Below are 16,750 nucleotides of genomic sequence, written 5' to 3' on the forward strand. Positions count from 1 at the left end.
AATTGAAAAATGAGAACACACGGACACAGGAAGGGGAACACACTGGGGCCTGTTGTGGGATGGGGGAAGGGGGGAGGGATAATAGTAGGAGATATGCCTAATGTTAAATGATGATTAATGGGTGCAGCACACCAACACGGCACATGTATACATATGTAACTAACCTGCATATTGTGCACATGTGCCCTAAAACTTAAAGTATAATAATAAAAAAAAGAAATCATTGTTTTCCTAAGAGTGTAACTAGAATCAGCAATCCTCAGTGACACACCTTGAATACATTTATTTATTCATATTTATTTTAAATGTATATCATACATTTTGAAGATTTAGAATGTAAAATACAAGATATTCAGCTCTGAGAAAATCCCTCTAATTTTAAAAACATAACATTTTGTTAATTTTCTCATTTGTATTATGTTCTATTAACATTCTGTAGGGCCAGTATTTCAGAAACACACTATAAGAAAAGCAACACTAGACAATTTATTTTATGAAACAAAGACTTAAGAGATTCATGAACATCCAGCAAAATAAATCACGTGTTCCTTTCATTAAAACTTTTGAAATTGAATTTTACTGCCACATAGATGAAAGTTATTAGAATATTAAAATAACACCACCTGATTTAAATGCATACTTTCCCTCAGGCTCCTTCTATTAAATCTTTATTGGTTTCCAACTATCAAGAAATCTGGACAGAGTTAATATCTGACCTGAGGAAACAATATGCTCACAGAAAATAAAGTAAAATATTAATAAATTGAAATTAAAAACAACATAAAACTTTAGCTCTTGTGCAATATCTCAACAATCCTACTGAGAATGACAAATTAAGTCATTATAGAAAATCAGACTTGTTTCTTTATGTAAGAATGTTTAAAAATATTTTCCCATAGCCAGTAGCAATTTTCTTCAAGATCCAATTATGTATTCATTTTCAAATATTCCTCTGGAAAACTAGATAATATGAGGTATTGTTTAAGAATGTTTTATAAAGTATTTAGCATTTCATTGTACATTTAGATTGTGTGTCACAAATACAACTACAGAGTACCAAGAGGTAGAGTCCTACCTGTCCCCACATCTGTTTAGGCTCTCAAACTGATATAACCAATAAAATACAGTAGGAATAATGTATCAGTTTCCCAGCTCAGACCCCTGAAGGCTTCTTCTGGCTCTGTTTATTTATTCTTAAAAAACTATTTTTACTCTGTGAAGAAACCCACGCAGCTTTTTTGAGAGAATGATGTGGAAAGGAACAAAGTGAAGTCCTGAGTTGACTACTGTAATATTATCTCTTTGCTAGTGTACTTATTGTTACTGATAATTAAATATGAAGCATATTTTAATTGGTAAATATTTCCAGAAACATGGGTTTTAGGTATTTTTATACATAACATGTTTAATGTTTCACAGAAACACTTACATGTAGAGATATTTATGATTTCTTGCATTATTATTTTTGGTTTTAATTTAAAGGGCTGAATGTGTTCACAATTTTTCTAGCATTATGAAATAATAATCTGTCTACAGTAGAAATCTGAAGGATTTGTGATTATAAAGCACATATGGAGAGAGAGGAAGAAATGGCTTAGCAAGTGGTAGTGAATTAAGGCTCAAAATTATTAATAATGGTACAAATGCTAAGCAAGGAAAGGATCAGAAAAATATTAAAGTTCTATGAAGTAATATTGGTCCAAGATGCTCATGGAAAAAATTTCACTCAATATATGGTATGTCCTCTTTACTTCTGTTTATACAATTTAGTTAAGGCCGGGCACGATGCCTTATCCCTGTAATCCCAGCACATTGGGAGACTGAGGCTGGCAGACCACCTGAAGTCAGGAGTTTGAGACCAGCTGGGCCAACATGGTGAAACCCTGTCTCTACTAAAAATTCAAAAATTAGCCAGGTATGGTGGCTGGCACCTATAATCCCAGCTAACTGGGGAGGCTGAAGCAGGAGGATTGCTTGAACCAGGGATGTAGAAGATGCAGTGAGCTGAGACCGCACCGTTGCACTCCAACCTGGGCAACAAGAGTGAAACTCTGTCTCAAAAAAGTTAAAATATATTTTATAACCCAATCATGGATGGGGCAATATATTTGAAATGTTAAAGAGACACTTAATTTTATTATTTTGAAAGGAGTTAGCCAGACAGATATATCCAGAGATTCAATAAAGAAGTTTAACAATGCCGTGGTAATAAAAATGTTCTGAAATTTACTGTGGTGATGCTTGTACAACCGTATGGATATACTAAAACCATCAATTTTTTGCACTTTAAATTTGTGAATTGTTCTACATGAATTATATATTAGTAAGGCTATTATTTAAGCAGATGCAGTTACCTTTTTCTGACTGGTAGCAGAAAGGAAAATCAGAGAAGTGGTAGCATGAGAGGGATTTAACGGTGACCATTGGCTTGAAGATGAAAGGGGGCATGTAAATGAATGCAAGTGGCCTTTCAAGGAATAAAATAGATTATGCCTGGCAGCCAGCAATGCAATGGGGACCTGAATTTAACCACTTTCATCTGACACAACTGACCATAATTAAGTCAACCATTTGAATGAAATTAAAAGAGGATTATTTCCCAAAGCCTTCAGATAAGAGCCCAGCCTGGCCAACACCTTGATTTTGGACTTGAAATATCATAAGCAGAGAATCCATTTGAATCTGCTTTGACTTGTAACTTACAGAACTATGAAATATAAATAAACAAATAGCAAATGTGTTGTCAACTGCTAAATTTGTGGTAATTTGTTATTCACGGATAGAATAAAAATAACTGACAGAATGAAAAATCTTCTGATCCGAGACCATAGTAATTATTTTGCTTAATCATCTATGTTTACAAGCCAAGATACTAAGGGATGTTTATTTTATTGGCTTGCACATATTAAGAAGGAAATTAAACATCCAAGTGAGTCGTTAAAACAGAATTACCATTTATGGTTTCCATGTAGCATAGGGGGATGCAGTACAGTAATCTTTCATTTTTTTCTCCTGAGAAAAAAATTAATTTTGAAAGGATAGTGATAATATTACTAAGAAACTTTCAAACACAAGGTGTGATGAGAAAAATTAATATATCTAATTTTATATTAATATTAGTTAAAATTATGTTATTTGGGAAAATCATCTAATATAAATTCTGAGAAAATATGAAATTGACATAGTTGGACCATATTAAAAGGCTGGATAAGGAAATCAAAACATTGCTTGAAAATTTAAAAAGAAACATAGTTTATTTGCTTTGATTAGCTAAGGAAGACATCCATAAATGACAGAATCCTTGAAATCCATCACTAGAATATTATAAACAATAAAAAGGTTTCATTTGTTTTGTAAGACACGTGAAGCCCCTACATTCTGCTAATTACTAGCTATTTTATGTGAAATATCTAGTATGTTATTTTTCTGTAAAATGGAGATTATGTTGTCTCAAAGGCCTATTGAGGTTAAAACTAAATATGTGTTTGTATTAAATTGTTCTAAATCTAAGTAGCAAATATTAACAATGAATCTGAGTATTATTTAATCACTAAAATAATAAAGTACACAAGACTTCAAGGTTGGTTAAAGAAGACAAAAAATGATATTTTCAAAATATCTTATGATCTTATTTACTGCAATGTAATAAATGCTATGTCTGGACATTAAGGCAGAGAAAATGAACTGAATGTATATCTAATATCTGAACTTCCATTTTGAACAAGTAAGAACATAAGCACCAGCATCGTTTTGTTTTCAAAAGCAAGTTGATAGAGCAGACTCACATGGAGTTGACCCACAGACTCTATTTAGAAACATGAATTCAAATAAGATCTCAAACACAGCTTTCAGGAATAAATCTATAGAGATCAATAATCAAACATACAATGTAATTCAAATCTTGATAATAATAGATTAGGCAGTTATGCAGACAGCAGATAAAAAACACACATAAATTGTCAAAGGCTGTAGAAAAAGCAAGCTGATTAGAAAGCGAAGGCAAAACACAAGCTCATTTGAAACACAGAACCTGAAGAGATTCTCTGAGGTGCAGGAGAGTAGTCGCTGGTGGTGTTTGATAGGATGTTATCGTATAGGCCCAACATAAGATCCCTGCCATTACTGTGCTTTTTGGGTTGAGAGAAGACTTTAATAACATCAGTGAAGCCAATTTTACTCGGAGCGTTCTTTTTAAAGAAGAAGAATATTAAACTCTTGAGTGCAGAATGAGATATAGGCCCTTATATCTGCTTCAGGAAGTGAATAATTTCCTCAAATACACTTTTTTTTTTCATCAATTACTGTATCCAAGGGAATGGGATGGGAAAGCCTGACCACTTATGCAACATTGAAGGAGGCCATGTAAAACTCACCATCTCTCTATGTGACTGTCAAACTGTCTTAAAAATTATTGTTTCTTCACTAGAGAACATTTTAGAAATATATTTTCTCTAGTGTCTTCTAAAATTTATATATATTCAACATGACTGGATTTTTATAGCTGGTGTATTTTGAAGCTTTGCAGTATAGATGGTCCTCGACTGATAATGGGAATATGTACCAATAAACTCATCATAAGTTGAAAATATCATAATCCAAAAATAATTTTTATGCCCCCAATAAACCAATTGTAAAGTCAAAAAATTGTAAATCAAATTATTGTAAGTTGAGTACTATCTGTACTTTATGACAAGCTCAGTTAACTGGAAGTGACTGTGCAACAAGACAAAATAGCTATTCTTAGAACGAAAAGTAACAAATAAAGTCTTTTATGCCCACGTTTTTAAGATTCTATCAAATCACAAGATAAAATTAAAAAATCAAAATCAAAATTATTGCTATCCTCTCAAGACTAGGTACTACATCATATTCTAGGAATTATGGAATTAAGTATTCTAAATTGCTAATCATGCATATTCACTAAGCAGCAGCAAATAATTTTTTACTGAGCTCCTAGTCTATAACACATTTTTCTCAGTGGCTGCAGGAAAAAAAAATGAAAAAGTTCATGTTTTTATGGAATTAATAAGTAGAAACAGACAATAAATAAATGAATTGGCTATCGCCTAGTGTCAATGGTTATCATTACATTGGAGAAAAGTAAAACAGAAGAAGAGGATACAGAGATATGCATAGGGAGAGTCTATAATTTACTTTGTATACAATGTGGGTAGAAAAGGATTTACTGACGTAAAATTTACACAAGACTTTAGAGGAAATGGGACACTGATATTGAGAGGAATGGGTTTTGGCCACAGACTACTGCAAAAAAAAAGGCTCAATTTTTAACGTATCAATGGCATAACTGGCAAATCTTTTTAACTGACTTCTTTGCATATAGTAAGAGCTGAGCCTGCCATCACTTATCAGGAATTAAATTTGCTTGTTTACCTATCTGCATTTTTCTCTCCAAACTCTAAACTTCTCGAGGCCAAAATAATTGGTGGATGCTGTTTATGTATCAGAAGTTCCTTTAAATAAAGGTCCTTGCCTATTCAACTATTGCATAAGTTCAGATTTTACTCAATCACTTTACTCAGAATTATTAAATTTGTGTTAGAAATTAATCCCTTCCTGCCTCCTTTCTATCCTATGTTGCTAAATATCATGAATACTTGCACTTGAAACACACAATTCCTAATAAATTAGAACAATTAGTAGGGATCTTTGAATTGTCTAAATATTGGCATATTTAGACAGTAATTCTATGATTATCCTTCTTAACATTATTTTTAAAATACTGTCACAAGTTAAATAGTTTTATCAAATATGTTTCCCTGTGTCTCATATGTGTTCTTATTGATATATTTCTATAAACTTGAATGATTTAACTATTCTGTATACCAACTAACTAGTAGTAAACAATTATCTATTCTTACTAAATACCAGGCTTTAAAATTTCCCTATTATATGTTTGATCATTTCCAAGTATAAGGTCAGGCCTAGAAGTCTGCTTAGGTTGAATACACAGCATGTAGGAAAAATTGAAACCAAAATATTAAAACAATAAAAATTATACAAATTATGATCAATAAACATCTTTTGAAAAGGAAGAATAAATTGACGCATAACAGGTATTTTCTATTTCTGAAATAAAGATTCAGAGATATAAAATCTACCTCTCCCATGCCAATCCATTTATTTTGGAATTTTTGGAAGGGATCTTGATAATACAGGTTCTGTAAAGACATTTCCAGAGTTTTTCACTGCTTCTTTAAGTGATATTATGGAGCTGACCTGAATAAGAATATTTATTATAATTGGAATCATTAGGAAGAAAATCTCATTGGGATAGATACATATTAGATAGAAGTTAGGGAAAATTTCCAAATGCAGTGATGAGAGAAAAGGGATGCTAATTAACAGGAAAGATGAATAAAATTATTTTTTGATAAAAAAGTCATCTTCAGAAAGTCTCTAGTATCTACTTTTGGCCACATTATAAGGTATTTAAAGGATTAATAGAATCAGTAAACTAGATAGAATCTACATTATTGCTGCAAATGCTTAACATAATGTTTGCAACTATCTTTGCAGGAACAAAGTAGCTATTTAAGATAAGCTAATCATTTTAGTATAAATAGAAAATATATTAGTAATTGCTATCTTTGATTGAGGACTACTTCTGTGACAAATAAACTAAATCATTTGCCTATCATATATTTAATCTTCATAACCTACCATGAAGTATTCATTATTTCCATTTTACACATGTGGTTAGTATACTTGAATGTATAAAGGCTACTTTTCTTTCTTTTAATACATTATTTAATGTCAATTTAAAGTTAGCAAAAAATACATTATTCAAAGTCAATAGTGGTATAATATTAACTCAATATATATTGTGATAATTTAAGGAGGCATACTGTAATCCATAGGGGTGGCAACCATTGAAAATAACACAAAGCAGTATAGGTGTAAAAAATGCTGTGAGAAAATAAAATGCTACAATAAGTAATTCTTTAAATAACAGGAAATAGATGGGATCAAATATATAGTAAAATGGAAGGAGATATATATATATAGAGAAATATATATATTTATTTCTCTCTATGCATGTATATATATGTGAAGTGGTATAATATGAATTCAATGTATACAGAGAGAGAGAGAGACTTCTACAGAGCTCTAAGCATAATTGTGTAACTCCAAGCTCACAGTGCCTAAGACCAGTACCAGGCTGACTCATTGGAAAGCTGCCATAGTAAGACTCTTCTGTTCACTGCGTTATTTATTGATGTATTGCAAGCACTTAGTTACATTTCTAGCATATAATACATGATCAATAAATATTTTGACATGAACAAATGGTAATTCTGCCTACAGCCAATGTGAATATTGGGATGGGTTGCTGGACATGGTATCACAGAAGTCTGGGATGTGGAGGAGAGTTCATTTCTTTAGTGGGCATCCGTGACTCTCTGGACTCTGACCCATCTAATGCCTATCTGTATTTACAAATACATTATCTATCTATCTATCTATCTATCTATCTATCTATCTATCATCTATCTATCTTTCTGTGTGTCTGTTTGGGCTGCCTATGGCTCAACCCAAGTTGAAGGAGGAGATTTGACCAACAATTCAAGCTCTCTGAATATGTTTTGAAAATAATGTATATTAATGAATGTACAAATTTCCCCACTTGTACTTTCAGACTGTTATCTGTGAGTTAAAACTCCTCCACTCTTTTTCCTATCCAAATAATAGCATACTTTTTTCTGAGTATATTTTGGGAAGAAGAGTTATTCAGTTATTGTTATATTTAAAAAAATTCCTTATACCAAACTCTACTTGATCTAAGGCTATTCATTGAAACTTTCAGCATGCTTAATAGCAGTCTTTTATTCTCTCTTGCATTTGTATGGAGTTACTATATTCAAAATACATTTTTGTTGTGGGTTTGATAACTAGGACACAGGAAGAGAACCTCGGAAAATGAAAAACAGTTCATCTTGATCCAATACCAAATATACATGTTTAAAAAGATTAAAAAACATGTAAGTTTAAAGGAGAGATATATAGCATGTATTTCTTACTGTAACTTCATATGCAGTTTTGATGCCTGTTTACTTTCTTAAAATATTATGGTATTATTAAATTGATGAACATAAAATTTTAAAACGATCTCCTCTATGACTTACTCATAATTAATCCTGTAACTTAATTCCAAACCTAAAGTCAAGATTAACACAGTCTATTCAAAAATTAAGCTTTATTAGTTGTTATGAAAAAAAGTGGCAGCTTGGTCTTAGCTGAGCCTTACCTGCTCAATCTACTCTAACACTGTACTTCATATATGGAAAGTAAATACAGTAATTAATTTATTGAATACAAGCCTCATGCCTTCCTACTTTACACCATGCCTGCATTCCTTGCTAGTACTTCTAACAATACATGTACTTCCTATTGTTTTAGTGTCAGAATACTCATTACCAGTGTTTGAAACTCTATTGTCTCCTTTTCAAATTCTCTTGCTTAAAATCTTACTCTGTTGCAGTATCTATGACAGTGTTTTACCAACCAGAGACCTAATGCTAACTCTTCCCTGTGTTGACTGTGTCATATTTTGTAATGCCATATTCTCTAATAACTGATACATCCCTATGTATTTTGTTTGATTGAGAAATTAAGGAAAACCTATTCTGGCACATGTGCCTGTTGATTCAGCCTCATGACATTGTATTCTAAATACTGGATGGTATTCCTGCATGAAAAAAAATCAAACATATTCTAATGCTTTCCAAAAATTGAGTATTAGAAAACAACATGCTAACAGTACATTATATTTTTGCATATGAAAATAACTATGGAGTTTTATAATATTATGTATATAGAGTGGCATATTGTATTTCTTGAAGCAAGAATAGCTAATGAGATTTTCATAAGCTTTTCTTAATTAAGCACATTAAAACAATTATATGAACAAATTTTATTCAAAAAGCCTTCTTATATAAACTGTGGATTTTTCTCTCTGTAAATCTAGTGCTGCTCTTAACTTTTAGCCAAAGATAATGCCTTCTTTAGTGATGATTAATTTGATCTGGATTATCCAGACTATTTTTTATCCTTTCTTTTAATACAACTTATACAAAATGCTTATCTAGAGATGGAGAGTGTCTCTTGCTAATTGAATAACTTTTCCTCATTAACAAGGTGATTTTCCTACTGTGAACACATTTTATTGTAATATTACCTGACTATAAAATGTATTTTTATTTAGCCAATGAATCAAAGTATCTTGTTACTGTGTTAAGAACACTTAACATGAGATCTACCTTCTCAGAAAATATTAAAGGCACAGCACAGCACTATCAACTGTGAGTACAATGTTGCACTGAGAGCTCTAGAATTTATTCATCTTGCATAACTCAAACTTCATACCTATTGAACAGCAACTCTCCATTTCCCTCTTTCCCCAGTCCTCAGAAACCAACATTCTCCTCTCTCTTTCTAAAATTTATTTTTTCTTTTTCAACTTTTATTTCACAATCAGTGGGTATATGTTCAAGGCAAGTTTGTTATGGAGGTATATTGCATGACAATGAGGTTTGGGGTGTGACTGAACCCATCACCCAGGGAGTGAGCATAGAAACCAACAGGTAGTATTTTTTAGCTCTTGTTATCCTCCTTATATGCCTCTATACTAGTCCCCAGTGTCTATTATTCTCACCTTTATTTTCATGTGTACCAATGTTTAGCTCTCACTTATAAGTGAGAACATGTGGTATTTGGTTTTCTGTTTCTACATTAGTTCACTTAGGATAATGGCCTCCAGCTGTATTCATGTTGCTGCAAAGGACATTATTCCGTGGTGTATATTACCACATTTTCTTTATCCATTTCACTGTTGGTGGACCCCTGGGTTGATTCAATGTATTTGCTATTGTGAATAGTGCTGACATGAACATACAGGCGCATGTGCCCTTTTGGTAGAATGATTTATTTTCCTTTGGTTATATACCCAGTAGTGAGATTTCTGGGTCAAATAGTTCAACTGTTAGTTCTTTGAGAAATATCCAAACTGCAAAAATCATATGATTACCTCAAATAGATACAGAAAAAGCTTTTGATAAAATTTAACATCCTTCATGATAAAAGCCTTCAACAGACTAGGAACTGAAGGAACATACCTCAAAATAATAAGAGCTATCTTTGACAAACCCACAGCCAACATCACACTAAATAAGCTAAAGTTGGAACTATTCCCCTTGAGAACTGGAACAAGACAAGGATGTCTACTCTCACGACTCCTATTCAACATAGTACTGGAAATACAAGCCAGAGCAATCAGGCAAGAGAAATAAATAAAAGGCACCCGAATAGGAAAAGAAGAAGTCAAACTATCTCTATTCACTAATGATATGGTTCTATACCTGCAGAACCCTAAAGGCTCTGCCAAAAGGCTCCTAGAACAGATAAACAACTTCAGTAAAGTTTTAGGATACAAAATGAATGTGCAAAAATCAGTAGTATTTCTATACACTAGTAATATTCTAGCTGAGATTCAAACAAACAAACAAAAAAACCCACAATTCCATTTACACTAACCAGAAAAAAATCAAATACCTAGGAATACATCTAACCAAGGAGGTGAAATATATTTACAAGAAGAACTGTAAAACACTGGTAAAAGAAAAATCAGAGATGATACAAATAAATGCCAAAACATTGCATGTTCATGGATAGGAAGAATCAATTGCATTAAAATGGCCATACTGCACACAGCAATTTACAAATTCAATGCTATTAATGTCAAACTACCACTGTGATTTTTCACAGAATTAGAAAAAAACTATTCTAATATTCAAAATAATATTCATAAAAGAGCCCAAGTAGCCAAAGCAGTTCTAAGCAAAAAGAACAAATCCAGAGGCATTAACATTACATGACTTCAAACTATACTACAAGGGGCTGCAGTGACAAAAACAGCATGGTACTGGTACAAAAATATATACATAGACAAATGGAACAGAATGGAGAACTCAGAAATATAGCCACACACCTACAACCATCTGATCTTCAACAAAGTCAACAAAAACAAGCAATGAGGAAAGGACTCCATAGTCAATAAATGGTGCTGGGATAACTGATTATTCATATGCAGAAGAATGAAACTGGACCCCTATCTATAACCATATAAAAATTAACTAAGATGACTTGAAGACTTTAATGTAAGACCTAAAACTATAAAAATCTTAGAAGAAACCCTAGGAAATACCCTTCTCACCATCAGCCTTGCCAAATAATTTATGGCTAAGTCCACATAAGCAATGGCAACAAAAACAAAAATTGATAAGTAGTACCTAATTCAACTAAGGAGCTTCTGAACAGCAAGAAAAACTATCAACAGAGTAAATAGACAACCTTCAGCAGGAGATAAAATATTCTCAAACTATGCATCCAACAAAAGTCTAAAATCAAGAATGTATGGGAAACTTAAATCCATGAACAAAAACAAATGACCTCATTAAAAAATGAGCAAAGGACATGAACAGACACATTCCAAAAGATGACATACAAGTGACCAACCAACTATATGAAAAAATGTTAATCTGCATGAATCAAAAGAGAAATGTAAATCCAAATCACAATGAAATGCCATATCACATCAGTCAGAATGGCTTTTGTTAAAGTTTCAAAAAAAAATAACAGATGTTGGTGAGGCTGTGGAGAAAAGGGGCACATACAATGTTGGCGGCAATATAAATTACTCTACTCCCTATATGATTTTTGACTATTTTAGAGTCCTCCTATAAGTGGAATCATGCAGTATTTGCAATTCTTTTATTGGCTTCATTCAGTTATCACAGTGTTCTCTAGGTTCATAGATGTTGCATATGACAGAATTTCCTTGTTAAGTCTGAATAATATTTCGTTGTACATATATTCATATTTTCCTTATTATTCATCCATTGATGGACATTTAGGTTATTTCTACATATTGGCTATTGTGAATAATGCTGAAATAAACATAGAAGTGCATAGAAATGCAAACATATCTTAAATGCTTGATTTCAATTTGTTTTGAATATATACCCAGTAGCTGGATTGCTAGTTCTATTTTGTATTTTTAAGGAACTTTCTAACTATGCTTTATAGTGGCTACACCAAACTATATTTCCACCCACACTATATTTCCAACACTGTACAATGGTTACAATTTCTTCACATCCTGCCGACACTTATCTTTTTAAAAATAATAGCCATTGTATGTGATCTGAGATGATATATCATTGTGGTTTTGATTTGCAAATCCCTGATAGTTATGATGTTGAACATATTTTCATATACCTGTGGGTCATGTGTATGTTTTCTATGGAGATATGTTCATTCAAGTTCTTTAATATTTTTGATTGGGGTATCATTATTATTTCAGCTATTAAGTTGTAGGAGTGCCTCATGTATTTTGGATATTAACTCCTTATCACATGTATGGTTTGCCTGTATTTTCTCCCATTTCATAGGTTACCTGTTAAGATGTCTATCCTTTGATACACAATGAGAAGACAAAGATTCTTTCTTAGGCAGTTTGCATGCATACAGGGCACACAAAAAGACAAAAGCTGGTAGTTTAAGAAGACCTTGAAAAGCACAAATAGTTAAAGCATATTGAAGTAAAAAGCTGAGTTCGAGATCGAATTGGGTTTAACAAATTTCAAGTGCTAAGTGAATAGCAAAATAAATTGAACATCTGTCCTATATTGGAACCTGTGAGACTTCCCCATCCTAAAATTGAATTCCCATGTGTAAGAGGCCTGCATTTAGATCTGTTCTGGAATTCCTGTGAAACCAAATACATGGATAAGTTTGATTTCTTCTTTGTTTTCAGGCATTCTTTTTATAAAGTAGCTGTTTTCAGTAAATGAAAGCACAAATAAGTAAAATATTTATATTCCTATCTAGCCCAAATAAAATAGATAATGTGAGAAACAAAAACAAGGTCCAAAAATTAATGTTTTAGTAATTTCTAGATTATTGGATGTTTTTCTAAGCTTTTTATTATTATCATTATTATTATTATTATTTTTTACAACAACTATATCTGACTCATCTTTGTAGTATTCCAAAGTAGTATTCCATTGTGGTTTAGAAAACCAAGACACCAAGATATTAGAAAGCTTACTTAAGGACTGAAATAAGATATTGTTAAAAAAAAGAAAAAAAAAGTCCACACACCCTGGATCTTGAACTCATGTTCAGTTACTGTATTTTACTGCTCTTGTGGCACATAAAAATATGGTGGTATTCATCACTAAAAATAATACCTCACTGAATTGATTAGACACAAATGTTCACATTCGTGCATATACATACATATATAGCAAAAAATAATGTTCAAAACAGTATAGGTTTCACACTAACCTTTATTTTAAAATGAAATTTAGGTGTGCATTGGAGTGTGGGGGTGTCTGTGCACTTTATCTAGAAGGATACACCATCCATTAGTAGTTTGTAACTCTGAAAATGAAGCTGACATGACCTGATTCAGAGGAGAAAAAGCCAAAATAATTATTATATACATGATTATAGAATATTTATTTTACAAAGGGATCATATTAACCTTTTCTAAAAATGTATACACCCTAAACATCAAATACAAAATTCAACTGAAAGTACACAATCTCAATTAAGCAGGTTATATAATGGTGACAATTATGATTGATGAATAGTTGGGCAAAATGTAGAAGTATAATTGCCTATTTGTATTTAGATTTTATTTAAATGTTACTTTATTTAAGCTACATTTAATGTTCAAAGCTTTACATTTTGTTCAGTCATTACCAATAAAGGAATATATGCTGAATAATAAAACCTGTACTCATCATCGTTGTGCATATAGGAAACGGCAAGAGAAGGCTAGTCTTCCTTAAATAGAATTAAATCAATGTACTGGCTGCCTTTGATACTAGAAATGGAGAAAATATAAATGGCTTCATATTATAAATTGAATATCAAGAAGAGATAGAAATCAGGTCTTAATGTTTCGTCTGTAGCGCATCTGAAATCTAAGCCCAACAAGAGATCTTGGTATATCTTTTACTGTGATGCTGTTTATCAGGAAGAAACATTCAGGTCTGTGACTAATTTCTCCAAGAGCCACCTTCTCAGGAGCTTACTAATGCAACTAAGACAACTAAGGATCAATGAAAATATGGTTCATCCACTGTCTGTGCCTCTCTTATGCCTAACTCCAAGTTACCTTTTCTATATTCTCTGCCTGGGCATGCTGGGGAGATGGAAAAGATAAAGAGCTGCTTGTTAATAAGCATAAGAGTTCTTCAAGCTTTCAGTGGCATTGATTTCATGTTCCCTAATCCAATATAAATACCTAATTGAGCTGCTAACAGTCACAGGATGCTTTATCTTGATTCTCCATGGTAGTGGTCAGAAATCCCTGTCTCCGATTCCTCTCAAAGGAGTTAGGAGGATGTGTAAAATATATCTGACCAGGACTGGATTCAAGATATCATCGATTAAGTTATGTCTTAAAGAGAATGTCAAAATTTATGAGCAAAAGATAATCATTAAATTAGCTTTGCTTTTCTATAAATCAGAGACCTCAAACTTAAATGCAGGTAACATAACAAGGCACACAGCATAAATGAGTTCAGCAGAAAATTCTCCATCTAAAGGAAGCTGGTACTGTTTAATTCCAGTCAGTTATAGCCAGAAATAAATGCTGCATAGGTCCAAAGTAGCAAGATTGCCTTTTGTTTCTTTGCTTGCTTAGTTTTGTTTTTGTTCTTTGTGGAGGGAAGTGTTTTGTTTTGTTTTTCAAGAGGCAGCTGAAGAAGCCTCACTACAATCACAAAGGAGATAGCAGTTATTGCTAATTCTCACTCTTCTTACTAGAATAATATTTATCAAACATTAGTGAACACATAGATTACCTAAGAATGTTGTTAAAATGTAGAGTTTTATTTAGTAGATCTGGGGTGGGGCTTAGGATTCTGCATTTCTTGCTAATTCCAATGGGATGCCAATGTTGCTGGTTCATGGATTACACTGATAGTAGCAAGGTACTCACTTATTACTTAACTATATGTTAATCTTCCAGTTGTAAAATGTAAGCTGCTGAATTACCAAAGGAATGCCTATTTGAAGATGAAAAGTAGAAAAGATAATATTTCCTAGTCAGTTGGCCAAGTATGCTATAATCTTATAAAATGCCTATTTACAAGTCATGTACTCATAGGTAACACAGCAGCATATTTCTCTTTTGATGTTAGTGTCAGTTTATAATCAAAATTTAACTTGTCATTTAGTTCCTAAGTTTAGTCAACTTTAGTTTTTCAAACACACTTACATTGCTCAACACATAAATAAATGGTATAAAAATATATAGTGATTTTGGGAGGAAGGAGGGCTTGATGTAAGTACACCACGTAACCCTGAGGAATCCGTCAAACTGGAGTGTTTCAGAGTCACTGATCACACAAGCAATTGTCTATGGGTGAGGGGATGTTGTTTCCAGTTATCCAATATCTTATTTCCCAAGAGAGTTATTTGTAGGATAGTTGAGCATCAAAGGCAGTAATCAAACTAGGATCATTAAAATTCCTTGTCACAAATAAAAAAGGCCTGTGAGCACAACACATTCTTTTTATACTTAACTTGCAAGCTTGGGAGGATCTGTTACAATGTAATTTTAGAGTCTCAGTTGTCCCATTTATGAAGTCCTCTGTTCAATTTTGTAAATCAATGAGTTTTCCTAAATGGTGGTCACAATACTGTAGATTAGCACATGCCTACAAAATGATCACTTCTACATTTCTCATTTCTAAAATAAATGAAAACACTGGTTTCTCTTCTTATAATTTGTAAATTCCCTTTGTTGATTATATATGATTGCCCATATGGTCAGGCAAAGTTTGGAAAGAAATAATTTTTGCCTGACTGACTACTATTTAATTACGGTTTAACACCATAGTCCCTTCTTAGGAATGACCGTCATCGTTAAGTCCACGACTTTACTATATGTATATAATAAATGTATACTTTAGTTTCTCAAACACACTTACATTGCTCAACACATAAACAAATGGTATAAAATATATTGTAATTTTGGGAGGAAGGAGGGCTTGATGTAAGTACACCACATAACCCTGAGGAATCCATCAAACTGGAGTGTTTCAGAGTCACTCTCCTAAGGACGTTTGCTTGCAAATACAAATTCTCTGAAGACAAAAAAGCTTTTAAGGCTCACAGTATTCAATCTTAATGCCTGTCATCATTTCAGGCATTATACCTGAAATGAGGTGAGGATATTGGGAAGTATTAATGAAATTGGGATACATACTTAAGACCAAAAAGTATTTGGCTTGAGAAAACTGCAACAAGAATTCTCCATCCATGTGTGTCAGTGTCAACTAATTTCACTTATGTTTTATTTCATGATACTAGTTAGATTAAAAATAAAATATAAAAGAAAATTAACATACTGATAACAGGTTTACATCTATCATGTGAATTTATAGAACACTAGAATATATATGTGTGTGTGTGTGTATTCTAGAAAATAATTTATTATAAGATACTAGCTTATGTAATTTTGGAGACTGAGAATTCTTACATTCTGCTGTCTGTCCCTTGGGAACCCAGGAAAGCCAGTGATGTACTTCTAAGGCCTAAGAGGCTGAGAACTGATGGTGTAGATTCCAATTCAAAGGCCAAGGAACCAGGAGCACCAAGGGCAAAAAAAGATCCATATCTTAGCTCAAGATTTAAGGTAGAGAGTAAATTCAAC

Source organism: Pan paniscus, chromosome 14 (genome assembly GCF_029289425.2).
Source record: "Pan paniscus chromosome 14, NHGRI_mPanPan1-v2.0_pri, whole genome shotgun sequence".
In the NCBI taxonomy this organism is placed as follows: domain Eukaryota; kingdom Metazoa; phylum Chordata; class Mammalia; order Primates; family Hominidae; genus Pan; species Pan paniscus.